The 26903-nt window shown below is 35.9% G+C and overlaps 1 long non-coding RNA gene across 2 annotated transcripts; it reads right to left on the bottom strand.

Moving 5' to 3' along the window:
• Window positions 1-1394: 1394 nt before the first annotated feature.
• LOC141371462 (uncharacterized) lies at window positions 1395-18982 on the bottom strand. Of its 2 annotated transcripts, none has more exons than XR_012376426.1 (3): window positions 18704-18982; window positions 14938-15068; window positions 1395-2218 (listed from the first exon to the last, which is right to left on the bottom strand). It is a non-coding gene; the product is annotated as an uncharacterized lncRNA (long non-coding RNA). The 2 variants fall into 2 exon arrangements; XR_012376424.1 differs by lacking the exon at window positions 18704-18982 and adding an exon at window positions 15189-15322.
• Window positions 18983-26903: the final 7921 nt, after the last annotated feature.

The following is a 26903-nucleotide window of genomic DNA, read 5'->3' as shown; positions in this document are numbered from 1 at the left end:
CATGCATTCCTTGGGGAATCTGATTGAAGATCCAAAGCCCTTCACCAGAAAGATGTATGTAGACACGCTTTCACACAAAAATTCTCAAACAACTTTAGGTATATTATGGACCCTCCCATCCCAAAAAGCTCATCCATATTTAGAATTTGGGTTCTGAGAAGATTGCCCTGTGCCCTCTCACTTTTTACCACTATCACAGACTCTCTTGCATTAGTCTTTATGCATTATATAAATAAGAATCACCTGGGGTAATTGTTAAGTGTATGGCTGTTGGCCTCCATCCTCAGATTGATTCAACAGATCTGGGGTCCAGCCTAGGACACTGCAGTTATTTTATGAGCCTCAGGTGATGATGATGCAGGTAATAAATGACCACAATTTGAGGAACAGTCAAAACTGAGAAGCTGGGCAGGTGGCTCAACTGGTACAAAAATATAGTAAAAACAAGCAGACCACTTCCCTCTACCACATAGAAACCTGGGTAAAAAGAGTGGGGCTGGCCCTTCCCATTCCAGACCCTACTCTATCTACCCTTCTGTTCAGCTCAGCTATCCTAGGACTTTGTTTTCATTTTCCCCAAGGAAAATTCCCCACAATGCCCATTTTAACTTCATATTTTTTGCATAAAAGATTGAAAATGAGGGTGCATAGGCAGAACATTTTTCTCTCACCCCAAACTCCCGCAAGGGGCTGTGGGACCATTCTTTCTCTTCAAGGGGACTTCCTTCTCCTGTGTTCATGGAGCTTTATTGCTTACAACTCAAAAGAGGTAAGGGCAGGGTGTATTGAGTAGAAAGCCTGCAGAGACTCTTCCTCACCAGCCTCTAGATTTTTCCAGACAGTAACTTGACTAGATATTTTAAAACAGTACAGAAGAACTTCTGTAGGTTGGCAGCAGCCATTGGTGAGAAATTCTCTACATTTGTTGAGAGTTTATTTGTGCCAGTGGACAAGAGTACTACAGAAGCAAAGGCAGTTTAGATCCTGTCCTGCCTTAAAGGGCAGGCTCATCATTTGCCCTCCTGATGTTTCAAAAGACTGGTCAGAATAAAATACAGACCTATCCATCCCACTCCAGTCAAACAGGACATACAGCTGAAAATTCTGTCCAAATATCTCAAGATAAAATTTTAAATTTTCCTTTCAGAAAACATATTGTTTCTATGGCACTGATCTCGGCTTTCACAACACTAGCTTGTCAAACCTCCCTCTTTCATCCCTTACTATAAATATTTAAAGATTGCTTTCAGATCTTATGCAAAGAAGTGGAAGAGATTGACACATGTGGTCTGATGCAAGAGGACATTTCAGTGGCCCTTATCATAGCAAAAGAAAAAAACAACCAAATTTGATGAGTCTTTTATTGTTGACTCAGTGAAATGGTTCCCTTGGCAACTAACATGGGAGGTGAGAGCTGGAAGAGCTGAGAGCTCCTCTGCAACTTCACCCACAGCTGATTAAAAGGCTTTCAGACAAACAATGTTGATAAGCACAGGAACAATGGCAAATGCGATGGCAGGGAGAAATAGTGGTGGCAGGTGGGGGGAAGCAAGACAACTGCTTAAGTGTCATCAAAATTGAAGTGAAATAAAACATATTGGAGGCACTGTTTCATTAACATTCAAGTCAATTATATTCAATCAAATCTAATTATTATATGTTGTTGTTTGTCTCCTAAGTGATTCCTTGATGTGAAAAGAACAGAATCTTCTTGATTAGAAAACAACTGACAAATATTTTATTAAAAACCTAATGAGACTTGCACTGTGGTAAAGCATGGAGTTTCAAAGAATAAAAAAGATACTTTGGGGTTTTGAAAAACTTGGATTGTTCTTAATTTCCAAGGGAAATGGTTATGTGAGGGGTGGCATTCTCAACTTGGCATTGAAAAACTTGAACTCACTGCTGGCCTCTCATTAAGATGTTTCAGAGAACAAAAAAGCAACAACAATAAAGTATAGATGTTTTGAGTTGTGTTAATAGAGATGGAAAATAAAATGCTCGATGCCTCCATTACCCCAGTAGACATGAGAATTTGAATAGAAATTTTTTTCTTGCTTTTCCAGAACTCTTTTTCACAAACTTGCCACCTAAATCTTAGTAAAGCTGCAATTTCTACAAATTCACATTCCACCTTGTTTCTTGACTGAAAGCATTGGCTGCACCCAGACAACTTCATCTGTGGAAATCTGCACCAACAACTCCATTTGTTGGGTTTCTGTAGAAATACAAAATGCAGGAAAAAAAAGCATTGAGTTTAGTGAGTTAAGATATATTTCCTATATATAAAAACAAAATTCATTAAAATGTAGATAGTTTTTGGTAGAATCTAATGTCATATTTGTGAAATCATAATTACCTAGAGACTTATGTACAGCAGTACATGTTACAATTGTGTAAATCGTATAATAATACTGTAAAATTGAAATGATATACATGTCCAATGATACAAAATTGGATGAGTAAATTATGACCTCTCCATTATAGTTATTGAAAATCATGTTTGCAAATATCAAAGTATACAGAAACATGCTCAATATTTTATATATATGTATATATATAAAAGAGTAAAAGAAGCAGATTGTAAAACAGTATAAAAAAAGAACATACATGACATATTTACTCAAAAAACATGGAAGGACATGCCATTTAAGATCTTATGTAGCAGTAATTATCTCCAAGTTATAGGATTATAGGCAAATTCTGCTTTTTACTTCATGTATCTGTGATATCCAAATATTTGACAATGAGCATGTGCTATATTTGCCCATTTAAAAATTGAGGGTTTTTTTTATTATTCATTTCTTTTTTTATTTGAGTATAGTTGACACACAGTGTTACATTAGTTTCAGGTGTACAACTTAGTGATATGACAGGTTTATGCATTATGCTATGTTCACAACTGTAGCTCCCATCTGTCCTGATGCATTGCTATTACAATATCATTGATTACATTCTTTATGCTGTGTCTTTTATTCCTGTGACTTATTCATTCCTTAACTGAAAGCTAAGCTAAAGCTCCCCTTTAACCGTTTTGCTCAACCCCCGCATGCCGCTCTGGCAACCATCAATTTGTTCTCTGTATTTATAGGCTTGCTTTTGCTTATTATTTTTTTTTTTTTAGATTCCACTTATGAGTGGAATCATATGGCATTTGTCTTTCTCAGTATGACTTATTTCACTCAGCATACCCTCTAGGTCCATCCATACGTCTCAAATGGCACAATAGCATCTTTTTTATGGCTGGATAATACTCCATTGTGTTTATATGTCTGTGTGTGTATAGTGTATCTTCTTTATCTATCATCTACTGATTGACACTTAAGTTGCAGCCATATGTTGGCTATTGTAAATAATGCTGCAATAATATAGGAGTTCAAAAACATATCTTTTTGAATTAGTGTTTTTGTTTCTGTTGGTTAAGTGCCCAATAGTGGAATTATTGGATCATGTGGTATTTCTATTTTTAATTTTTGAAGAAACTCCATTCTATTTTCCTAGTGGCTATACCAATTTACATCCCCCCAACAGTGTATTGGGGTTCCTTTTGCTCCACATCCTTACCAATGTTTGTTATTTTTTGTCTTTTCTATTTTAGCTGTTCTAACAGGTTTAAGGTGATATCTCATCATGATTTGGATTTGCATTTCCCTAATGATTAGTGATGTTGAGCATCTTTTCATGTGTCTGTTGGCCATGTGTATATCTTCTTTGGAAAAAAAATGTCTATTTAGGTCCTCTGCTCATTTTTAAATTGAATTGGTTTTTGTTTTTGTTTTTGTTTTGTTTTGTTTTCTGGTACTGAGTTGGAGAAGTTTTTTGTTTTTTGTTTTACTTCAGATATTAACCCCATATCAAATATGTTACTTGCAATTATCTTTTCCCAATCAGTAGGTTATCTTTTTGTTCTGTTGATGGTTTCCTTTGCTGTGCAAAAGCTTTTTATTTTGGCACAGTCCCAATATTTTTGCTTTTGTTTCCCTTACCTTCGGAGACTTATCTAGACAAATGTCACTACAGCTAGTGTCAGAGAAATTACTACCTGTGTTCTCTTCTAGGATTTTTATGGTTTCAGGTTTCACATTTAGGTCTTATCCATTCTGAGTTTACTTTTGTGTATAATGTTAAAAAGTGGTGCAGTTTTAGTCTTTTCCATGTAGCTATCCAGTTTTCCCAGCACCATTTATTGAAAAGACTGTCTTTTCCCTCCTGTATATTCTAGCCTCCTTTGTCATAGATTAATTGACCAAATAAGCATGGGTTTATTTCTAGGTTGTCTATTCTGTTCTTTTGGTCTATGTGTCTATTTTTGTGCCAGCACCATTCTCTTTTGATTACTCTAGCTTGTAGTACGTCTTGAAATCTGGAATTGTGATACATCCAGCTTTGTTCTTTCTCAAGATTGTTTTGGCTATTTGGGGTCTTTCATGATTCCATACAAATTGTACTATTATTTGTCCTGGTTTTCTGAAAAATGCTGTTGGTATTTTGATAGGGATTGAATCTGTAGATTGCTTTGGATAATGTGGACATTTTAACAATATTTTCCCAATCCAGGAGCATGGAATATCTTTCCATTTGTGTCATCTTCAATTTCTTTCATCAGTGTTTTATAGTTTTCAGAGTACTGGTCTTTCACATCGTTGATTAAGTTTATTTCTAGGTATTTTATTCTTTTTGGTGTACTTGTAAATGGTGTTGTTTTCTTAATTTCTCTTTCAGCCACTTCATCATTAGTATATAGAAACACTACCAATTTGGGGGTATTAACTTTGTATCAGGCAAGTTTACTTATTTATTACTTCTCTTAGTTTTTTAAAGGAGTCTTTAGGATTTTCTATGTATAGCATCATGTCATGTGCACATAGTGACAGTTTAACTTCTTTACCAATATGGATAGCTTTTATTTCTTTTTCTGGTCTGATTGCTGTGGCTAGGACTTCCAGTATGATGTCGAATAAAATTGGCCAGAGTGGACATCCTTCTCTTGTTCCTAATCTTAAAGGAAAAACTCTGTTTTTTACCATTGAGTATGGTTTTAACTGTGGGTTTTTCATTTATGGCCTTTATTATGTTGAGATATGTTCCCCCTAACCCCGCTTTGTTGAAAGTTTTTATGGTGAATGGATGTTGTACTTTGTCAAATGGTCTTTCTGCATCTATTGAAATGATACGATTTTCATCTTTTGTTTGTTCTTGTGGTGTATCACACTGATTTGCACATACTGAACCATCCTTGCATCCCTGGAATAAACTCTACCTGATTGTAGTGAATGTCCTTTTTAATATATAGTTGAATGTGGTTGGCTAATATTTTGTTGAGGATTTTTGCATCTATGTTCATCAGGCATATTGGCCTGTAATGTGTGTGTGTGTGTGTGTGTGTGTGTGTGTGTGTGTGTGTGTGGTGTCTTTGTCTGGTTTTGCTATCAGGGTAATGTTGGCCTCATCGAATATATTTGGAAGCTTTCTTTCCTCTTCCATTTTTTTGGAATAGTTTGAGAAGAATAGATATTAACTCTTCATTAAGTGTTTGGTAGAATTCACCTAGATTTTCATTTTTTGATAGTTTCCTGACTACTGATTCAATTTGTTCTTGTAATCAGTTTGTTCAGATTTTCTATTTCTTCCTGGTTCTGTTTTGGAAGATTGTGTATTTCTAGGAATTTATCCATTTCTTCTAGATTGTCCAATTTGTTGGCCTATAATTTTCCATTGTATTATCTTACAATTCTTTGTATTTCTGTGGTGTCAGTTGTTACTTCTCTCTCATTTCTGATTTTATTTATTTGGGTCCTTTCTCTTTTTTTCTTGATGAGTCTGGTTAAGTGTTGGTCAAGTTTGTTTACCTTTTCAAAAGAACAAGTTCTTGGTTTTACTGGGTTTTTGTTTGTTTGTTTGTTTGTTTGTTTTTAGTTTCTGTCACTTATTTCTGCTCTGATCTTTGTTTCCTTTCTTCTACCCATCTTAGGCTTTGTTCTTCTCTTTCTACTTTCTTTAGGTATAGGGTTATATTGTTTATTTGAGCTTTTCCTTGTTTCTTATGGTAGGCTTGTATCTATCTACTTCCCTCTTAGAACTGCCTTTGCTGTGTCCTAAGGATTATGGACTGTTGTGTTTTCATTTCCATTTGTCTCTGTATATTTTTTAAATTTTTTCTTTGATTGATTTAATTGACCCCTACTTATTTAGTATCATGTCATTTAGTGCCCATGTGTTTGCATTTTTTTCTGTTTTATTTTCCTTGTGAAAAAAGTGTTTTGATCAGAAAAGATGTATGGTATGATTTTGACCTTCTTAAATTTACTGAAGCTTGTTTTGTGGCCTAATATGTGATTTATTCTGGAGAATGTTCCATGTGCTCTTGAAAAGAATGTGTATTCTGTTGTTTTGGGATGGAATGTTCCATATATATCCATTATGTCCATCTGGTCCAATGTGTCATTCAAAGACATTGTTTCCTTGTTTTCTGTTGAGTTTTTTTCTGATATATATATCTGGGACACAAGTCCTTTATCAAATATGTGTTTTACAAATATTTCCTACCAGTTGATGGCTGTGTTTTTATTTTCATTTTCTTAATATTGTCTTTTAAAGAGCGAAAATTTTTAGTTTCCATGAAGTACACATCATGAACCTTTTTTGTGTGTGTGTGTGTGCTTGAGTGTTATATCTAAGAAATCAAACATACAGTGGAAGGGTATTCCATTGTGCTAGTTTTAGGGAAAAGCCTACAAAATCAACAGTTTATTCTTAAATTTTGTTAAATAACCTTATTTCAAGATAAGGTCCTATAAAACTTTTTTCCATAATTTAACAAGTAACTCTGGTCCCCTTTTGAAAGTGAATTCACTTATTTATTTATTTATTTATTTTTACATTGTTATATTAGCTTCAGGTGTACAATATAGTGATTCAACAATTCCATACATCACCTGGTGCTTATCACAAGTGCACTCATTAACCCCCATTACCTATTTAACCCATCCCACCACCCACCTCCCCTCCAGTAACCATAAATTTGTTCTCTATAATTAAGAGTCTGAATAAAAAAGGGGGGGTGCTTGGTTTTGGCTCAGGTCATGATCTCAGGGTTGTGGGATCAAACCCTGCTCAGCAGGGATTCTGCTTGAGATTCTCTCCCTCTCCATCTGCCCCTCCCCCCACTCATATGCTCTCTCTCTCTCTCTCTCTCTCTCTCTAAAAAATAAAAAATAAAACAGTCTGTTTCTTGGTTTGTCTCTCTCTCTCTTTTCCCTTTGCTCATTTGTTTTATTTCCATATATGAGTGAAATCATATGGCATTTGTCTTTCTCTGATTACTTATTTCTGTTAGCATAATGCTCTCTAGCTCCATCCACATTGTTGGAAACAACAAGATTTTATTCTTTTTTGTGGTTGAATAATATTCCACCATATATATGTATATATATGTATACATATATGCATGTATATACATATACCTCACATCTTCTTTATCCATTCATCTATTTTTTATTTTAAGTTTTTAAATTCTAGTTAGTTAACATACACTGTAATGTTGGTTTCAGGAGTAGAATTTAGTGATTCATCACATACCTATAACACCCAGGGCTCATCACACCAAGTGCCCTCCTTAATACCCATCACCCATTTAGCCCATCCCTGCCCACCTCCCTAAAAGTGAATTCACTTTAAGTGGCCTTTTGAAGAACCAATTCTTGGACAATGAGGACTTTTTGTACATGGAAAGAATCTAGTGAGGTATCTTTATGAGAAAGAATATGCATCACCAACAAGAGGGAGATTTTCTCCGCCTTCCTGGCATCAATTCCAGGCCCTTCTGTCTCACAACACTAATATAAGCCTCACCATTTGGAAATACCTGTCACTATTAGGGAACTCACAACTCCTCCCCAACATACATGCAAACCTATAGTTTTGATTTAGTCTATTTGGTTGAGATGAAAGGGAGACATTTAACAGCCCATTAAAGCACTGAGAAGGAGTGTGGTTTTGAATCCACCAACATTCAAAAACATTTCTGGAAAATCATGGACTGGATTGTCCCTCCTGTATTAGGGCCATTTCCTAAAGTGCCTCAAAGCACTTTCAACACCCTAAGGCATTTGGCTCTGGAATTCTGGTGTTGGCAGGAAGCTCTTCATCCCATCTGCTCTTTCTACCACCTTCACATGGTGAATAATTAATAGTCTTCTTGATTTTTTTTGGAATAGAAGCCAAAATCAGCACTAGAACAGAACAGATTGCTGGGCTCCACTCCTTTCTGGGAAAGCCCAGCAGAGGCTTCCACATGTTCCATGAAGACCTGACAGCATGGCTATGGGAATGCCATACATAGCCCAAACTGGCCCCCAAATGTGCGTTGGTTGCTTCTGAGGGCAGTGCGTGCCAGTAAGTCAGCAAGGATGCTATACATATCCCAAATAATGCATGAAACAAAGTTACAGTTATATCTATCATGACTTTTGGTTTTCATTATTCCACAGACAATAGCAATTTAGTCAAATAGTAAGGCTACATTTTCAAGGCAAGTACTTGTTTTACTTTTCTCCAACTCTTTATTTGGAAAATGCTCAAATTTACAAAAATGTGGGAAGACTAGTACAATGAACATTCAAATACACTTTGCCTACATTCACCAATTTGCTGCATTTGCACTGTCTCTCTCTTTCTCATGCCTTTCCTCTCTCTTTCTCTCTTCTCATTCTCTCCCAAACTACTTAAAAGTAAGTTGCACTTTTAGTCTCATTAAGGTTAAGGGCATTTTTTTAAAAAGAACCATAATTCCATTATGACATCTAATTTTTTCTCAAAGATTCAACCCAGTTGTAAAAATTATTCAGCTGTTTTTGTCTTTTTAATTTTAGTTTAGAATTGTCCCCCTGCTTTTTGGTTTTGTTTTTCATGATACTGACTTAAAATAAAAAGTACAGGCCAGTTGTAGAATGTCCAACATTTTGGATTGGTCTAATTGTTTTCTCATGTTTAGATTCAGGTTGAACATTTCTGACAAGATGAATTTATAGGAGATATTGTATACTTAATGCATAACATCAAAGGACATATAACGAATGCCAGATTGGACTACTACTATTAATGCTAAATTAATTACTTGGTTAAGGTGATGAGCATTAGCTCTTTTTATTTAAAATTATATCTAATAAGCACTAATGTATAGAATTGTTGAATCATGATATTGTACACCTGAAACTAATATAATACTGTATGTTAATTATACTTGAATAAAAAAAGTTGTATCTAGTAAATGATCTATGAATGATACTTTGCAGCTGTGTGAGTATCCTGTTTCCTACAAACCCACATCCCAATTTTAGCATTCTTTGATGATATTACCTAGATAAGCTATTACCCTGGAGATGGCAAAATGGCTAATCCTATCTATTAACTGGAATTTTTCTCAAAAGATGAGCCACTCCTCCCCCATTCCTATCCCTTTTGAATATCATAGTAGATTCATGAGTGATTTTAAAATTTAATGGATTATAATATACTACTATCTCTATACTTTCTGATGCTCCAGCTATATCAAATTTGGCCAAGAGGAGCCCCTTTCAGAATGTTCCTCTGTCCTTTTGATATTACCCCCATTAGTCTTCGAGTAGTCCTTTGCTTTCTGGATCAAGAAGCTACCCCACGCTCACTGTAGATTTTTCCTGTCCCCTATCTGGAATCAGCCAATTCTCCAAATGCTCAGTTCCTTTTATTAGGGAGTGGTATTTAAAAACTAATATCTGAGTAATTTGTATTTTCCCTGTTACTGGGGTACCATTGTTTCTAGGCTATTCTAATGGACAGAACTAGGAAGTATACTTTTAAAATGAATTCATGTTGATATTTCTAGTTCAAATTTAGCATTACATCATTTTTTCCAAGCTTTTTAAATGTTATATTTGTATTTTTTCCCTCATAGTAAGAATTTTGATTTCCTATAGTAATATATTTACCTATTTGTCATCTTATGTCATAAATTCAACAGTTTAAGAATTAAAATAGTATTACAACTAACAATAAACCTATTAGGTAAAGGTTAACATTGCCTTTCCTCTTAGAATTGGTCCCACTAGGACTTTATAATTAAGACACTATTTCCAAAGGTGCTTGAATTAATTCCGCTTCCTGAATGGCTATATTATCAATTTAATAGGCAGTAAGATTAGATTCATTTGTTTCTCTTCATATTCAGTTTTAGAATTTGCTTTTTTTTCTAAAAATATTTTAATGAAAAAGTTATCTTTCTTTTTTTTAAAGATTTTTTATTTATTTATTTGAAAGAGAGAGAGAGTGAGCAAGAAGCAAGGGAGAGCACAAGCAGGGTGAAAGGCAAAGGGAGAAGCAGACTCCCTGCTGATCAGGGAGCCCCATGTGGGACTCTATCCCAGGACTCCAGGATCTTGACCTGAGCTGAAAGCAGATGCTTAACCAGCTGAGCCCCCCAGGCATCCAGAAAATGTCATCTTTCTGTAAACATTTCATTATACTACAAATGAAACATTTGAATCCATTACAGACCACCTCTTAAATCTTAAAAACCAGGATAAAACATTGAAATTTAAAAGTAATCTTGAATATTATATAGGCTAACAATCCTTACATCACCCCTGCATTAACTTGAGAATTACTCAACTACTTATGACATCAATTATTGGAACTCCGAGATACTGTCCTTAACTAGAAATGTTTCAAGTTGTGACTTACATAGTGGAACTCTTAAAAACAAGTTTATTTCAGTTCAGATTCTTAACAAATGATCTTTATTACCCAATTTTCTTCAAGATTTCAGTATGTATCAGGTTTTTTTGAAAAAAATGTAGCCTGGGAAACGGTAACATGTGAGACGGCTTGACAAGATCAGTTGAAAAGTTTGCCTCAACCATTTCTCCCTCCTTTGAACTTCCATATATACATATATATTTATTTATAATATAATTTATATATATTTTTATAATATATAATTTATATATATAAAATATATATATATTTTTTTACTGGTGCTATGACTGAAGAGCACATTTTTCAGGAATGACAGTGGAACTACATTTAAATAAAATCACTTTATTTCATAAGAAATGAGATGGACTGTAAAGAAAGAACAATGCCTTTTTTAAAAAAAATGTTTCCTATCTTAATTTCACACTAAAACCACTTTGTAAAGAAAATTTATCGTTAAAGGGCTAATACCTTCTTCAACACTTCATTCTATGTGTAGAAATTCAGTTCTGATTTAGGTACAGAAACAGAGCCAACCAGTCATTTTCTGAGACACAGCGCCTGGGTGGCTCAGATGGTTGGGTGTCTGCCTTCGGCTCGGGTCCTGATCCCAGGATCCTAGGATCGAGCCCCGCGTCGGGCTCCCCGCTCAGGGGCGAGTCTGCTTCTCCCTCTGCCTCTGCCTCTCTCCCCTGCTCGTGCTCTCTGTCTCTCTCTCAAATGAATAAATAAAACTTTAAAAATAAATAAATAAATATAAGCACATAATATTGAATAATATCCACTTTCCTTTTATATGTAGAGACATATCCTCAGGAAAAATTTCTAGAAGTGAAATTGTTCAGGACTATGAGCTTCACACATTGTTCCTGTTTTTTTCTCCCCCTCTTAGGTGGGATGGTTAAAATGGGCTGGAGTTGGGATATTTCCCTTCCTCCACTTCACTTAGGCTCTGATTAATTAACTAGTTTCTCCTGAGGGCAGGCCTTGTTAGGAACAAAGTGCTCTGGCATATTTCCAAATGTTTCCTTTTCCCTTCCCTCTGCCAGAAGCTTGAGGAGATTTTTCTTTGATATTTACCAGGAGAACCTGGTCAAGCTCCAGGAGGTAAATCTCACAAAACTGTGGCTGCCTACTTATAACTGAGTCTTCCTGGCTTTTTAATTCTCAAAGTTGTCCATACTGAGACTTCACAATTCATCAATTACAACTCGGACTGTAAGCCCCTATCTCCAATATGAAGCTACTTGGTTTTATAGCTTTATGTTAAGTATTAAAATCAAGTTGTATAAACCCTTCAACTTATTTTTCTTTTTTTTCAGAACTGATTAAGCATCTTAAGGCCCTTTGCATTTTCAGATACGTTTTGGGATCAGCATGTCAATTTCTATTTAAAAAGTCTCTGAAATTCTTATTTGAATTGTTTTGAATCTATAAATCGATTTGGGGAAAATGTATATCCTAATGATATTAAGTGCTCCAATCCATGAACCAGGTATATCTCTCTATTTAGATCTTTATTAATTCTCTCAGTAATATTTTCTAGATTTTTAAATAAAAATATAGTTAATGGTAATATTTTGTAATTTTTTATAAAATTTATTCCTAAGTACTTTATGTTTTGTGTGTAACTGTAAGTAGCATTTTATTGCATTTTTCAACTGTTTGCTGATACAGAAATGGAATCATTTTGTATAATGACTTCCTACCCTACAAACTTGCTAAATTTATACTGTTGATCGCTATCTCTAGATCTGCCAATTTTTGCTTCATGAAATTTAAAGCTCTGTTGTTTGAAGTATACATATTTAAGATTGTTGATTTTTCCTAATAATTCCATTTTATCATTATTAAATGGCACTCTGTCCTTCTTAAAACTCTTGGTCTTGATGTCTACTTTGGTATTAATATAACCACCCAGTTTCCTCCTGCCTTCTATATATTTGTGTCTTTAAATATATGTATGTATGTATGTATCTTAAAGAGAATAAAAAAGACAAATTATTTTTGAAAAATCAAATTGATATCTTTAAATTTAAAACTTGTCTCTTTTAGGCAGAAATCTAATTTGATTTTGCCTTTTTTTATACAGTCTGACAATTTCTGCCTTTTAATTGGAGTGTTTAGACCATTAATGTTTGATGTAATTATTGATATAATTTGGTTTATATCTATCATCTTGATATTTGTTTTTCATTTGTCCATTTTGTTTCTCTTGTTTCTAATCTATGTTCTTTTGTATTTATGCAATTTTTTTCATTTCACATTTTATTTCCTTTGTTGAATTATTACCTATATCTGTTTTTATTATTTTTTAGTGGTTGCTCTAGGGTTAATAATATATGTCTGGGGGCCCCTGGGTGGCTCAGTCGTTAAGCGTCTGCCTTCAGCTCAGGTCATGATCCCAAGGCCCTGGGTTCAAGCCCCACATCGGGCTCCCTGCTCAGCAGGAAGCCTGCTTCTCCCTCTCCCACTCCCCCTGCTTGTGTTCCCTCTCTCGCTGTGTCTCTCTCTGCCAAATAAATAAATAAAATCTTTAAAAATATATATACATATGTCTGAACTTATCCAAGTCTATTTATAGTCAATACTGAACCATTTCGTACTTCACAACTCCCAGTTCAGAAATGCAATAACCTTAAACAATAGAATTTCATTTACACAACCCATCGCAGAATTTCTGGTGTCTCAGCTAAGTGACTGTGTTGTTAACAAGGTGTTGTAGCTGTCTTTCCACTCCTGCTGGGCCGGGACTCCAAAGTCCCTAGCTCTGCTGGGCCACTAGAAGTATCTGTTTTATTCTCCACCCTTTGGTAAGCCTCACCCAGCTTATCTTGTTCATATCAAGCACAGCCCTTGGTCAAGGACTTGTGCAGAAATCCCCAGCCCAATCTCCATGAAAACTTCTGGAGTGCCTCTCTGTACAGTCCCCTCTTCTCTGGTGCCTGCCCTGCAGATTCCAGCCACTTCAGCTTTCTCAAGTCAGCAGGACCGTCTTGCTCTGCTAATTCCATTTCACTGGCTTCAGTACAGAAATTCTCAAGCAGCGAGGTAGGGTTAATATGAGGCTTCCCTTGTCAGGTTCTCTCCTTTCAGAGATTGCAGTCTTTCACAGACCGTTGTCCAGCTTCCTATTTGTATACTGGGGGAGGGCTAGCTCAGTATCTATTAGATACTCAAAACCAAGAAGTTTTAGGCACTTTTTATAATGAAAAGAATATGTTTCAGGGTACAAGCTCATGACATCTATAAGTTAGAAACTTGTAGAGTTTACCTTCACTTTGCTTTTTATAGAATTTATCTGTTTGAGAGTCTCTAGTAGTTTAACTGGAGTTTAAGAAGATATTGTATAGGTTCTTGAGGCATTCTGTAAGAATTTAACTTCATTTTATGTATTCTGAGCATTTCAGAATTCTCCACAGTTTCCCTCTGCTTGCTTCTCCTCTTTTGCCTTCTTCATTCTCTTTCCTATGAGTTTTCAATTTCTCTCTCTTTTGAGAAAAATTTCATACATACTTGTATAGGAGATCTTATGGACCCAAAATTTTGGGGGGCTTGGTGGATATTAACTCACTTAATTTTTGAGTTCAGTGAGTAAAGCAAAAAGGAGAGTAGTGGATGCAAGGCAAGTGAGTGTGCCTTGCCACTTGTTTTCCTTCTGGAAAAATAAGGGAATTGTTTGTCTTGCTCTCTTGTTTGTCTTGTCTTTCTTAAGCTATTAGAAAAAAAAAAACCTTTGTTATGTTTGTTTTGGAGAAATGTAGAACAATTATGAGCAGCTTTTTAGGTGAATTGTTAGGCAATTAACTCCCCTTTTTGTTTCCCTTCACTCCATAGAGACTGGAAGAAGTTTTTGCCCTTCCTCATATTATGTGATTAATTTTAATATAGGAAGAAACTCTGCCAAATATTCTGTTTCAGAAAACTTTCAAATGAGGCAGATCTGGTAAGCTAAATTTCAGCTCAAGTAATAGTTACTTAGAAAAGAAAAAAAATTTTTAAATAGAGGACTAATTTAACTGCTTCTAAGAGACTGTCTGGATTTATTTATATTTTAGTTTTTCTGGCTCTGGACTAGTTTTTCTGGCTCTTTTGTGGCAGTCAAAATGCCACAAAAGAAGTACAAAAACATGACTTTCAGTGTCCAAACAATCTGGTCTAAAAAGAAAAGCAAATTGAAGGAAAAAAACCAAAACACAACATTACCTCTGTTCTCTCTTATGTTCCACAGTTAAAACATCCAGTGCCTTCATGTTTTTCCTTTATCAGGACAATGCTCTCTCAGAGAATCTGGCACCTTAGTTCCCAAAGGCCAGAGTGATGGAAAATCATTTGACCTACAGCAGCAAGGATACCAAACTGTTAAGAGGGCACGGGGAGCCAGCATTCCAGTCTTGACTTTGGCCTTTGCAGTGCAGACCTTCCCAAATGGCAGTGCCAAATGTTTAAATTTTTACCATGAATATAAAACCTGATTCCTGGCCCATGCATATTGCTCTGAGATCTTCATAAATCAATTAACAGGCATATCTCTCCCAGTAAAATGGAAAATCTTTCTTATATGAGACCCTGGTCAGAAGGTGGCCTCCCTCTCTCCTGGACTGGAATTTGTATTTGTCTGCCAAAGCTACTGTGGCTATTTGAGAGCCAGATTAGGTCCTCACAGGGGAGTTGGGGTCATTGTTCACATCAAATGCCACCTCAGGGCCTACACTCACACTTCTCCCTCTGTCTGGAACACTTATCCTCACCCCTCATGACTAACCACTTATCCTCAGACTTCCATTTGAAGGTTACTTCTTCATAGGTGTTTTCATCAATCACCCAATATAAATGGATTCTCTAGACACATTCTCTTATAGTTCTTATGTTCTTGTCCTTCAAAGCATTTATCTCACTATGCTAGTATGTCATTTATCTCTGTTTATTGCTTGTTCCATCTACTGAATCCTGTGCTCCGTGAAGCCAGGAATCATTTCTATCTGACCAACCACAACAAACACCGTCTCTAGTATAGAGCCTGGCTCATAGTGAGCATTCAGTGTATATTTGTTGACTAAATCAATGAACCACTTTTCCTCTACCCACACCCCCATAGAGGACTATGGCAGCCACATGGAGAGAGCTTCAACAACCAAACATGGAGTGGGGGGTGTACAAATTCATCTTATCTGAAATTATGCAGAAGATTCACAAAAGCAGTGGCTTCACTCTTGCCCTGTGGCAAGAGTCAGAAATATGCAGGGTGAATCATGAAAAGTGAGGTCTCTGCCCTCTACAACCAAATAAGGAAACCAGAACACACACAGGCCATATTTAACCAGGCACCTTATAGAAATCCAGGGCAAAGGGTAGAGCTCTTGTTGCTTATTTTACAAATTGAGGTTTTTAAAAATTTATATACCAGTGTTAATAATCTACCTCCCTGTGGGTAGGATGATGAAAGTAATTAGCACAGGGAAAAGTAACACCAAAGAAAGTCAGCCTATTGGAATAAGAGCTTTCAGAGCAAGGGTACAGAATAAAGCATTTGACACCATCTCTCAGGCAACTGCAGAAATACTTGTCTGAGTAGGCTTAAGTGAAAACTGAGTATTCAACTAAAAGGAATGTTTTCAACAAGAATATCACACCAGCTTTCCAGTGTAACAGAGTTCTTTTGGAACCAATATACATACCTTTAATTCTAATCTGGGGATGGCAAAGAAATTGTATCTGATGGGCTAAGTCTAAGTCCATTGGCAGTGGCTGCCCAGAGTACTAGACTGTGACAAATTCTAAGGCTGAGTGTGGGCTCAGTGAGGAAATGAGCCATGCCCAGGTAGTAATGTCTGATGGGCAGAGAATAGGGATTAAAACTAATCATGCCATGTTGCTGTCATTACCATTAAACTAAAAACAACAACAAAAAAGTTTTATTAATTGGGATTTTGATTCAGACTCTAGGTAGGGCTGACATGATGGCCAACTTGAGGGAAATAACGCCAAGCAGGCAGAGTCTAGATGTTAATAACTTAACATCACACCCGAAGAGGTGCCATTTTCCCCCGTCCCATAAGGAACCATCTTCATTCAAGGTCCATGGCCTTCAGAATGCTCCCTTTTCTGACCCTTTCTTAGAGCTGCCTTTTACATGTGCGATCCTTGCTTCCCACCTAGACCAACTAGCCCATTCTATGGTCTTCTGCAAACTCTTAGTGTAACTGTACACAGAACATTGCTGTGCTGGACCTTGGATAAATAATCACGAGGGAATACTGACTCAGACAACGTGTTAAGTCCTATCCTTAAATTCTAAATTCTTTGATTCCAGGGCTTTCACACCTCTAAGATAGATTACATTTAAGAAGTGTGGCAATCTCTCCATTTTTTTCATCAAGAAACCTGGGAAACCCCATAACCTAATTCTAACTGGAGCTGAGTCACAGAAAGACTTTTTATAATACTAAACAGAAAATCATCTACAGGAACAGGGCTCAGTTTATAATTCCTAGTCCCAAGATCAGGCAACTGGACTAGTCATAGTTTTTAGGAAAATACATTTCTTGATTTATAAATAAAAATTTTAAAAGCTAACAATGAAGCAAAAAAATGCAGATTTTTTTCATATGCAATTTTGTTTTATTTGATTTTTTTTGTTGTTAAATATAAAGGAGTATTTACAGAAGCTGAAAAAAATTTTGGTCCTCTTTAAATTATATCCCCAACGGATATCTTCATCCTATAGGGATATATTCACCCTTCCTTTTCTAGATAAGCCATTGAACAATATCCCACAGACCTTTACAGTCACTTTCTGCATTATAGTCCTCCTATGACATAAACAAGTCAAACCCAAATCTTGGTAGAGGGAAAACAGAAATCATCTGTCATATTGAGGGCATTAAATCACGCTCTTCTAAATTTCTCCTAAATTTCCCATTAATAAGGTAAAAGTTAAGGCACTGACGTAGAAATTTGCATAAAGTCGATAAGGTTCATATTGTTTATTTAAAAAAAATATTTTCCCTTAAAATCTGACAAAATGTTTTGTGGACTTAGTAACGTATAGTATAGTAGAGTGCGGTATAATATAGATATGATGTTACTAATTACATTTACCTATGCCTGTGATTTAAACTCTTGTGCATCTCCATTGTCTGTACAAAGTTCAAGTTTTTTTAAATAGCTGACAAAACCCAACTTAATCTGTTATTTCCTGTCTCCCTAACTCCATCTCCCTTTTTCCTTTTACCTGTGATCTGCAAAAGTACCAAATTGTTAGCAATCACCAGCACACTGGCCTTTCCTTGCACCCTTAACTGTGGGCATGTAGCCTCCTCTGCCTGAAATTTCCTGTCCTGCCTTCTTTGCTTGGTAATTTCAGTTTATCCTTACCAGGCTCCTCCTTATATGATATCCGCATTTATGCAGAGGTAGGTGCTTCTCTTTTACTTCATAAATGCTGAGTTTTCATATCTATCATTATGGAAATAATTGTTAGCATTTTACATGTAGTCTCTCTGTCTGGAAAGTAGGCACCAAGGGGTGCCTGGGTGGCTCAGTCGTTAAGCGTCTGCCTTTGGCTCAGGTCATGATCCCAGGGTCCTGGGATTGAGCCCTGCATTGGGCTCCCTGCTCAGCGGGGAAAACTGCTTCCCCCTCTCCCACTCCCCCTGCTTGTGTTCCTGCTCTTGCTGTGTCTCTCTCTGTCAAATAAAGAAATAAAATCTTAAAAAAAAAAAAAGAAAGAGAGTAGGCCCTTGCAGGGCCGTGAACGCCTGTTACGCTTTGTGTACTCAGGGCTGTGTCGGTGCCAGTGTTCGGCTCATCAGAGGCCCACACATACGTGGCTGGGTGATAAATTAATCAATGGAGGAAATTCATCATCTCAGGTAATGAAGGAGAAAGGTGTACAATAACTGTAATTCTCTCTGATGAGCAACACACACACACAAGCCAAAACAAAAAGCTGCAAATTCGACACGGTTACTTACGACTGGAGAGCTTAGATTACAGAGAGGATGAGTGAATCTCCACGCAGATTGAAGAAGAGAATTGAAGCTGGTTTAGTGTCACTTCTGCTTCTTGATTCACTCTCCTCTTCTCCCCAGGGCAGCCACGGTGCCATCCTCGCTTCCCCAGTTCCTTCCCTGATAACCAGATCATCCTTCCACAAGTCACCTCTGCTCACAGATAATGTTCTGTCCTCTCAACTTTAAAGCATTTTCAGTCTACACTACTGACTTGGCATTTTAAACGTGACCTGTACCCTTAGACAGTTTTTCTGTGTCCCGTTTTTTCTATTAGGTAGTAAGCTCTTGGAGACTAGAAACCATGCTTCTTTCTTCCCCTTTGAATTCCAGCAGTGTGTCTTGCACATGGAAAGCGTCTTACACAACATGTAGTACATTATGTAACAACGCGGGAGCAACAGAGCTTGAATTGAAAATCGGGAAACCTGAATTGAGAACCCAAGCTTTCACTTAAAAGCTTTCACTTAAAAGCTTTGTGATTGTGGGAAACTTACTTAACTTCACTAAGCTTCAGCTGCGTGATATGTGAAATCAAAATAATGATGCTTCTCTGACAGAGTGGTGGGGAAGATAGCATGAGATCACGTTAGTAAAGTGTTTCAACTGTGAAATTCCCTTCAAATACTAAATAATACTATTATTTTGGAAGAAACACCTCATTTTTCGGGATCTCTTTTTCTATTAACTACTTCATCTATTCCCAGCAGCTATAAATAATTTCTAGGCTCCAGGTTGTCATCTGGTTTCTCAGGGAGGAAGACAGACATTTACCTCTGTTAGTCCATCTTCTCCTCCAAGAGTTTCAGAAATGCTGGTTTCCTGCCTTGCTTCTGGGTGCTATATCAGTGTGTGAACTGGTAGCCACTACAAGAAAAACAAGTCTTCGTAACAGTGGAGGTTTATGACAAACAATTTAGTCTTCGTTTGCTCCAACTTTTAAAAGCATGATTTAAAAAAAAACTATAAAAGTAATACAAGTCCATGAGATATCATTAGAAAAATATAAATGGATAGAAAAAATCACAATAAAATTTCCATAATCCCATTATAATTATTGAAAACGCTTTGGCATATTTATTTCCAGAATCTTTTTTCATGCTTATATATTTTAACATAGTTCTAATAATTAATCACTAAGTAATTATTATCCATAATAATTCAGATGTTTGATAAACCAACATTTTAATGGTTACAAAATTTAAATGTGGGGATTTTCCTTAACCTTTTCTTGATTCTTGGACATTAAGTTTTCAATTTTCATCATTATAAATACTGCTGTGACTAACATCTTTCTATATACCAGTTTTTTCTTTCTTTCTTTCTACACATAAGATGATTTATTCAGGAAAAATCAATAGATGTGTCATTCCTGTGTCAAAGGGCGCAAACATTTCTTTCTTTTTTTAAAGATTTTATTTATCTGAGAGAGAGAGAGAGAGCATAAGCAGGGGTGGGGGGTTGGGATAGGGAGGTGGGAGGGGCTGAGGGACAAGCAGACTCTCCGCTGAGTGGGGAGCCCTAGTACGGGCTCAAGGCGGGGCTGGAGGCAGGGGATCCATCCCAGGACCTTGAGATCATGACCTGAGCCAAAGTCAGACGCTTAACGGACTGAGCCACCCACATGCCCCTCAAAGGGTCCAACATTTCTAAGCCTCTGATGGTCTGTCCTAATTTGATTTCCTTTGAAGAATCCTACCCTACACTGAGTGGGGCAGCCTGAATGGAGGACACATCATGATTTAGGCAATTTATTGTGATGATGGTTAATGTCAATAAGATGAAAAGAGAGAAGTGGGCAGGTCTCAGGCCATATTATTTAGAAACAGAAATGACTATAGTTCTACTCTCCAGTATAAGAGATAATATGCAAAGAATTTTATAGAGTATTTGGAGCATTTTTTCCTTACATAAAAACTATTTGTTGAATTGAATAATATTTCACTTCGCTTCTGTAACACAGAACTCTGACTTAAAGACACTCTATCAAATCCTTCCATGAACTTTAGGAATTGCTTTATGAAATCAGGACCAAAATCCAACCGGATTTGAATCTCAGAGCTGAGGAGTATAGGGGAGGGTGATTTTTTTCAGAGAAAGGCTGAATTTTATCTTAAGGAGATGGGGCCAGTAACCAAGCTATATCACTGAAACTACTTCATTTGGAACATTCTTCCTAATCTCAAAATAATAAGGCCTTGGCATAACCAGCTAAGAACATTATTTATAGTTATCTGTTTAATTAAAAAAGAGGGAGAAGCAATTCTACCATTACATGCAATATTTGGTAGAGGTTTTCTGCTAAAAAGCAAACGACATGCATTTTATTTGGATTTGCTCTCAAGAAGATGTTTGGAAAGGAACTTTCCAGGACACAGTGTTTTCTTCTTTTACCCCTCTAAAATGGTGTAGTTCTAACCTTTCCTCTTTTTCTTCCAGGATAAGATTGTTGACAGATACATACAAGTCATTGGAAGGTTTGGGGATTTCCTGTAGGTGTTTGTTTGCATGTTTGTTTCTTTTCTTTCTTTCTTTCTTTCTTTCTTTCTTTCTTTCTTTCTTTCTTTCTTTCTTTCTTTCTTTCTTTCTTTCTTTCTTTTTCTTTCTTTCTTTCTTTCTTTCTTTCTTTCTTTCTTTCTTCTTTCTTTCTTTCTTTCTTTCTTTCTTCTTTTTCTTTTTTTCTTTTTGCATGTTTGGTTCTTAAAATGAGAGAGAGGGACAAGAAGAGAAATATTTGGTGTTTTCTCAGCAGCAATTTGGAATTGTGCTTTCTGTTTATCCTTTGGTTTATCATTCTGGACGTTTAAAAGCAACTAACTAGGAAGATGTGTACCCTAACTTATTCCCAGCAGCAGCTTCTACAGTCCCCAAGTAAAGAGATATTTTCATTTCTACCCAGAATCCTGATTCAAGGAAAAGTTAGACCATCCTTGCAGTCAGGGACAGAATTGAGAACTCATGGTTAGGTTAAAATTTCTCTTTAATTATATTCTATGAACTATACAGGAGTATTTGGTTGTTTAGTTCAGTATAAATGAAAACTATTTTATTTTTACCTTAGCCAATAATTTGTTAGGACGGAAACCAGGAACTAATAAAACATCCTCTTTTTTAATATCCTCTCCCATGTTTTTCCAGCCTTAGTGGGGCATCGAAAGACTTCCACGTGGTCAGCTACTAGAAGTCAGCTTGACTGGGAGGGTTCAGCTGAGAAGCTGAGTAGAAGACTCACTGTATATTACATAAATCTTCTGCCTCTGTATTTTTAAATTATCATTTCCTCTTCAAAATCTTGTTAATGTGGTTTTTCTTTTCCTATTTAGTTCTTTACTTTCTCTTTTGTGATGTTCTTCTTTAGCAACAGTTGACAAAGTAAGCAGTAAATGAGAAATCACATTAGAGAAGAGTAAATTTGTCTGTGACTGACTTCTTATAATTAATTTTTTTTTGCCATCATGGCAGTTTTTTTCTTAACTTATCCATTTACTTGAAAACTACAAATAATTATATGCATTTGGGGAAAATCAATTAGTAGAGCAGATTATAAAATGAAAAATCTTACTGCTGTATTCCCCAAACCCCATGCCTTTCTTAAAAGATAAATTTCTTCCTGGCGGTTGTTTTCCTAAAGGACAAACCTATTGAAGAGATTATTCTAAGTGCCTTGGATGACAATTAAAAGAGAGAGGGGAACACCTTTGAAAGCAACAAAATGAGGTCAGCATGGAAGATGATGAATTTTCCTGGAAACAAACAGAAACAAAAAGAAACAGCTTGAATTACAAAATGAGTAAAATATCTGAAGAGACACCTTACCAAAGAAGACGTACAGATGGCAAATAATCATATAAAAGGTGTTCAGTATCATATGTTATTAAGAAATGCAGATTACAACAACAATAAGATACTACTATACACCTATTAGAATAGCTAAAATTCAAAACACTGACAACACCAAATGGTGACAGGGATATGAGCAACAGGAACTCTCATTCATTGCTGGTGAGGATGCAAAACGGTACAGCTGCCTTGGAAGACAGTTCGGAAGTTTCTTATGAAACATGCTATTACTATATGACCCAGAAATTGTACTACTAGGTATTTGCCCAAATGAATTGGAGAGTTGTGTCCACATAAAAACTTGTACAAGAATATTTATAGCAGCTTTATTCATAATTGCCAAAACTTGAAAGCAACTAGATGTTCTTCAATAAGTATATGAATAAGCAAACTGAATAAATACCTGGACAATGGAATATTATTCAGTGCTAGAAAGAAATGAGCTATCAGGGCGCCTGGGTGGCTCAGTCGTTAAGTGTCTGCTTTTGGCTCAGGTCATGATCCCAGGGTCCAGGGAGCCCGTATTGGGCTCCCTGCTCCACGGGAAGCCTGCTTCTCCCTCTCCCACTCCCCCTGCTGTCTCTCTCTCTGTCAAATAAATAAATAAAATCTTTAAAAAAAAAAAGAAATGAGTTATAAAGACATGGAAGAAACTTAAATGCATATTACTAAGTGACAGAAAACAATCTGAAAAGGCTGCATACTGTATGACTTCAACTAGATGACATTTTGGCAAAGGAAAAACTATGGAGATAGTAAAAGGTTCAGCGGTTGCCAGGGGTTTAGGGGTGTTTGGGAAAGAAGAACAGGTGGAACATGGAGTATTTTAGAACAGTGAAATTATTCTATATGCCACTCTAATGGTGGATACATGACATTTTGCATTTGTCAAAACCCACAGAACTGTATAACACAAAGAATGAGCCCTGATGTAAACCACAGACTTTAGTAATAATAATGTATCAATATTGACTCATCAATTCTAACAAATATACAACTCTAATATAAGACTTTAATAATAAGGAAATATGTCTCCTTTTTTAAAAAAAAAAAACACCTCATTCTGTATTTTGTCACTCATTTTTTGATGTCTACTTTATTAAGCTTACATTTTCTTCCAGGTCTTCTATAGAAAAAGGACCATGGGGATTTTTTTTCCTTCTTTTGGGATAAAGGGTGTTTTGTTTTGTTTTACTTTGTTTTTGCAGAATGGAAAATGTCCTTGGAAATATTTTAGTCTCTATGTTATTCTCTACTTTTGATGCACTGTAATCAGAAAAAATACTCCATGTTATTTTTATTTGGGGGGAATAGGGGCTGCTTAAAATGCATATTCTCTGTTAACAGAATATAGATTCCTATATTATATCAATCATGAGGGTTTTTTTGTTTTTTTTTAAGATTTTATTTATTTGACAGAGAGAGACACAGTGAGAGAGGGAACACAAGGAGGGGGAGTGGGAGAGGGAGAAACAGGCTTCCCGCTGAGCAGAGGGCCGGATGTGGGGCTCGATCCCAGGACCCTGGGACCATGACCTGAGCCGAAGGCAGACGCTTAACGACTGAACCACCCAGGTGCCTCTCAATCATGAGTTTTATTCCCTGGCAGTTATATTATTAATTTTATACAAAGTATATAAACTTCTGTTTCTTGATCTGTCAACTTTAAATAGTATCTATTAATCCCAGTAAGAAAAGAAGAGACTTAAACTTTTTCATGTGTATTTATCACTATATTATTTTTGCATTGTCTGGGCTTATAGAATTTATAATCTGTGTACATTTTCCTACCACTGTTTAGATCAGTTCCATATTTCATTGGAATCCGTGTTCACCACTAGTTCCTTTATTTTGATGTCTGCTGGTGACAGGGTGTTCATCAGCAGATTTTTTAATGAACAGCTCACCTCTATATTTTCAGAGTTCTCTGTGTTTGTAATGCCTGTCTTCTTCTTTATATATGAACAGCTGTGTGGCTATACAAAAAAAAAGGTGTTTGTATTATATTAATGGCTTTTCTTTCTGTCTTTTTCATTCTTTGTTTCTTTTTTTTGGTTATTTATTTTGCTGTAGTTTTGCATAGGATCATGCTGTTTCTTTTAAACTTATTCATGTTTAAATTAAGTATCAGGACCTTGGTTTGCTCTGATATAACATGGGTGAATTCTTCAAGCCAATTTTAGCTTTAGAAAGATATATCAATGATTTAGGTCAGAAGACCATAGCTCTTTAGAACTCAAAGAACCATAGAACTAATGTTTTCAAAAACTCAAGGCATGTGTTGTGATGAACACTGGGTGTTATATGCAACTGATGAATTATTGAACACTATATCTGAAACCAATGATGTGCTGTATGTTGGCTAATTGACTCTAAATAATAATAAAAAAAACCCCTCAAGCCCAGAAAAGCAAATTTCACAATTTTAATACAATTTTCGTCTTATTACAACAGTGTTTCTCAACATGCCGAAAGGTATAGGTGGTTAAAATTTTGAATATACAAAAGTAATTAAGGAGACATTGATTTCAGGAGATGCATTGACCAATATCACCCTTGAGCTTCGGTTTGTTCTGTTTCTAAAATCACGTATTTAAATCTGAATTTATCACCCACCAAATGTCACTTATTTCAAGGAAAACTTCCTCAACTCCCAACAACTCATTTCAAGGGAAATTGGGTTTAATGCCAAACATCTCTTACTCATATATGGCTTTTGGATACCTTTGTTATTTATCATATTTGTTTAACATTTGCTCAAGCAGTGACAATATTAATAGTAATAATCAACAACAGCTATTATTATTGTTATTGATAGCATTTATTGAGCACATGTCAAGTACTAGTTATATACTTCACAGTATTATTTTATTTAAACCTCATGACAATCCTAAAAGGGATGTACTATTATCATCCTCACTTTATGGAAAAGGATATTGTTATTAAGAGAGTTTAGATACAGGGGCACCTGGGTGGCTCAGTCGGTTGAGTGTGCGACTCTTGATTTAGGCTCAGATCATGAGATTGGGGTTGTGGGATCGAGGCTCATGTCGGGCTCCACGCTCTGTGGGGAGTCTGCTTGAAGATTTTCTCTCTCCTTCTGCCACTCCCCCCTGCTCCTTCTCTCTAAATAAATAAATAAATAAATCCTAAAAAAAGACAGAGAGAGTTTAGATGTATTTGTAGACATCTGCCAGAGGGTGTTGGATCTATAACTCAGGTATCTAGCCCTGAAGTTTTGTATTCCTATCTGCAGTGTTATTGACCTCCAGCCATGATTATACAGGGTAATAAACTCTGTAGATAGTTCAGATAAATATGTAGAATGGTCATTTCATCTATCTGGATATTTTTCTCCTTCAAATTCTCTTCTCTCATCTCTTCTCTTCTCTTCTCTGCCCTTCCTTTCCTTCCTTCCTTTCTTTTTTGTCTGTGATAGCTCTAGTGTTTGAAAAGGTAAATGGTAACTAACTGTTCCCCAAACACTTCAAATTGGTCAACTCTTCAACAGTATTTATTCCTTTGCATGAAATCCAGATAGTGCCACTATTAGTCATCTGCTCACAAATATCTAGTAACTTCCTATTGTCTACAGGTCAGTCTCCAATCTAGAGACAATATCCTCTAGCCTATGTTCTTTATCCATACTAGAATCTCCACCGTCCCCTCTCCTCTGCTCTCATATATTCACAGTTCAGTTCTCTTTCAAGTTATGTATATATTCATATTCATTGCCTATAAAATTTCTCTGACTACTTGGCTTCTTGAGATTAATTCTAGAGAGACTAATTTTATCCTTAAGCAGATAAATGGAAGGTCTGTGAATGAAGCATAAGATTTTATACCTGAGAAGACTTTAGGAGTTTTCTACCCCAGCATTTCACTTTACAAATGAGGAAATCAAGGCTTAGAGAAGTGAATTGATTGGCTCAAGTTTGGATACTAATTTTTATCATAGCAACTGACTTTCAATACAGCCCCTCAATTCCTTTTAATTTCAAGTAAAAGGAACATTTTAAAGTCTATCTTAAAATCCACAAACCATCTAAATTTTTTTTTAATTTTAATATTTATTATATTTATTGCTACTCTATTAATGAAATGTCTAATACTCAATGTTTTGGAAAGCATGACTGACTAAATAATGAATGAATGAATGAATGAATGAATGAATGAATGACTATTTAAGTACTCACAGAGGTATCTTATCATCTTGATACTTTTTTTTTAAGACCTTTATTAACGGGTGCTTGCCGTTTGTTGATTTTTTTGAAAAAATCAAGTTGTAAACTTTTTATTACAAATTAAAAATGAGGTTCT

The sequence above is a fragment of the Callorhinus ursinus genome, unplaced genomic scaffold, assembly GCF_003265705.2.
Source record: "Callorhinus ursinus isolate GAN/ISIS: 27379988/994484 unplaced genomic scaffold, GSC_fseal_2.0 scaffold3, whole genome shotgun sequence".
In the NCBI taxonomy this organism is placed as follows: Eukaryota; Metazoa; Chordata; class Mammalia; order Carnivora; family Otariidae; genus Callorhinus; species Callorhinus ursinus.
Note: the sequence above shows the minus strand (reverse complement) of the source record. Positions and strands in the feature narration are given on the sequence as shown.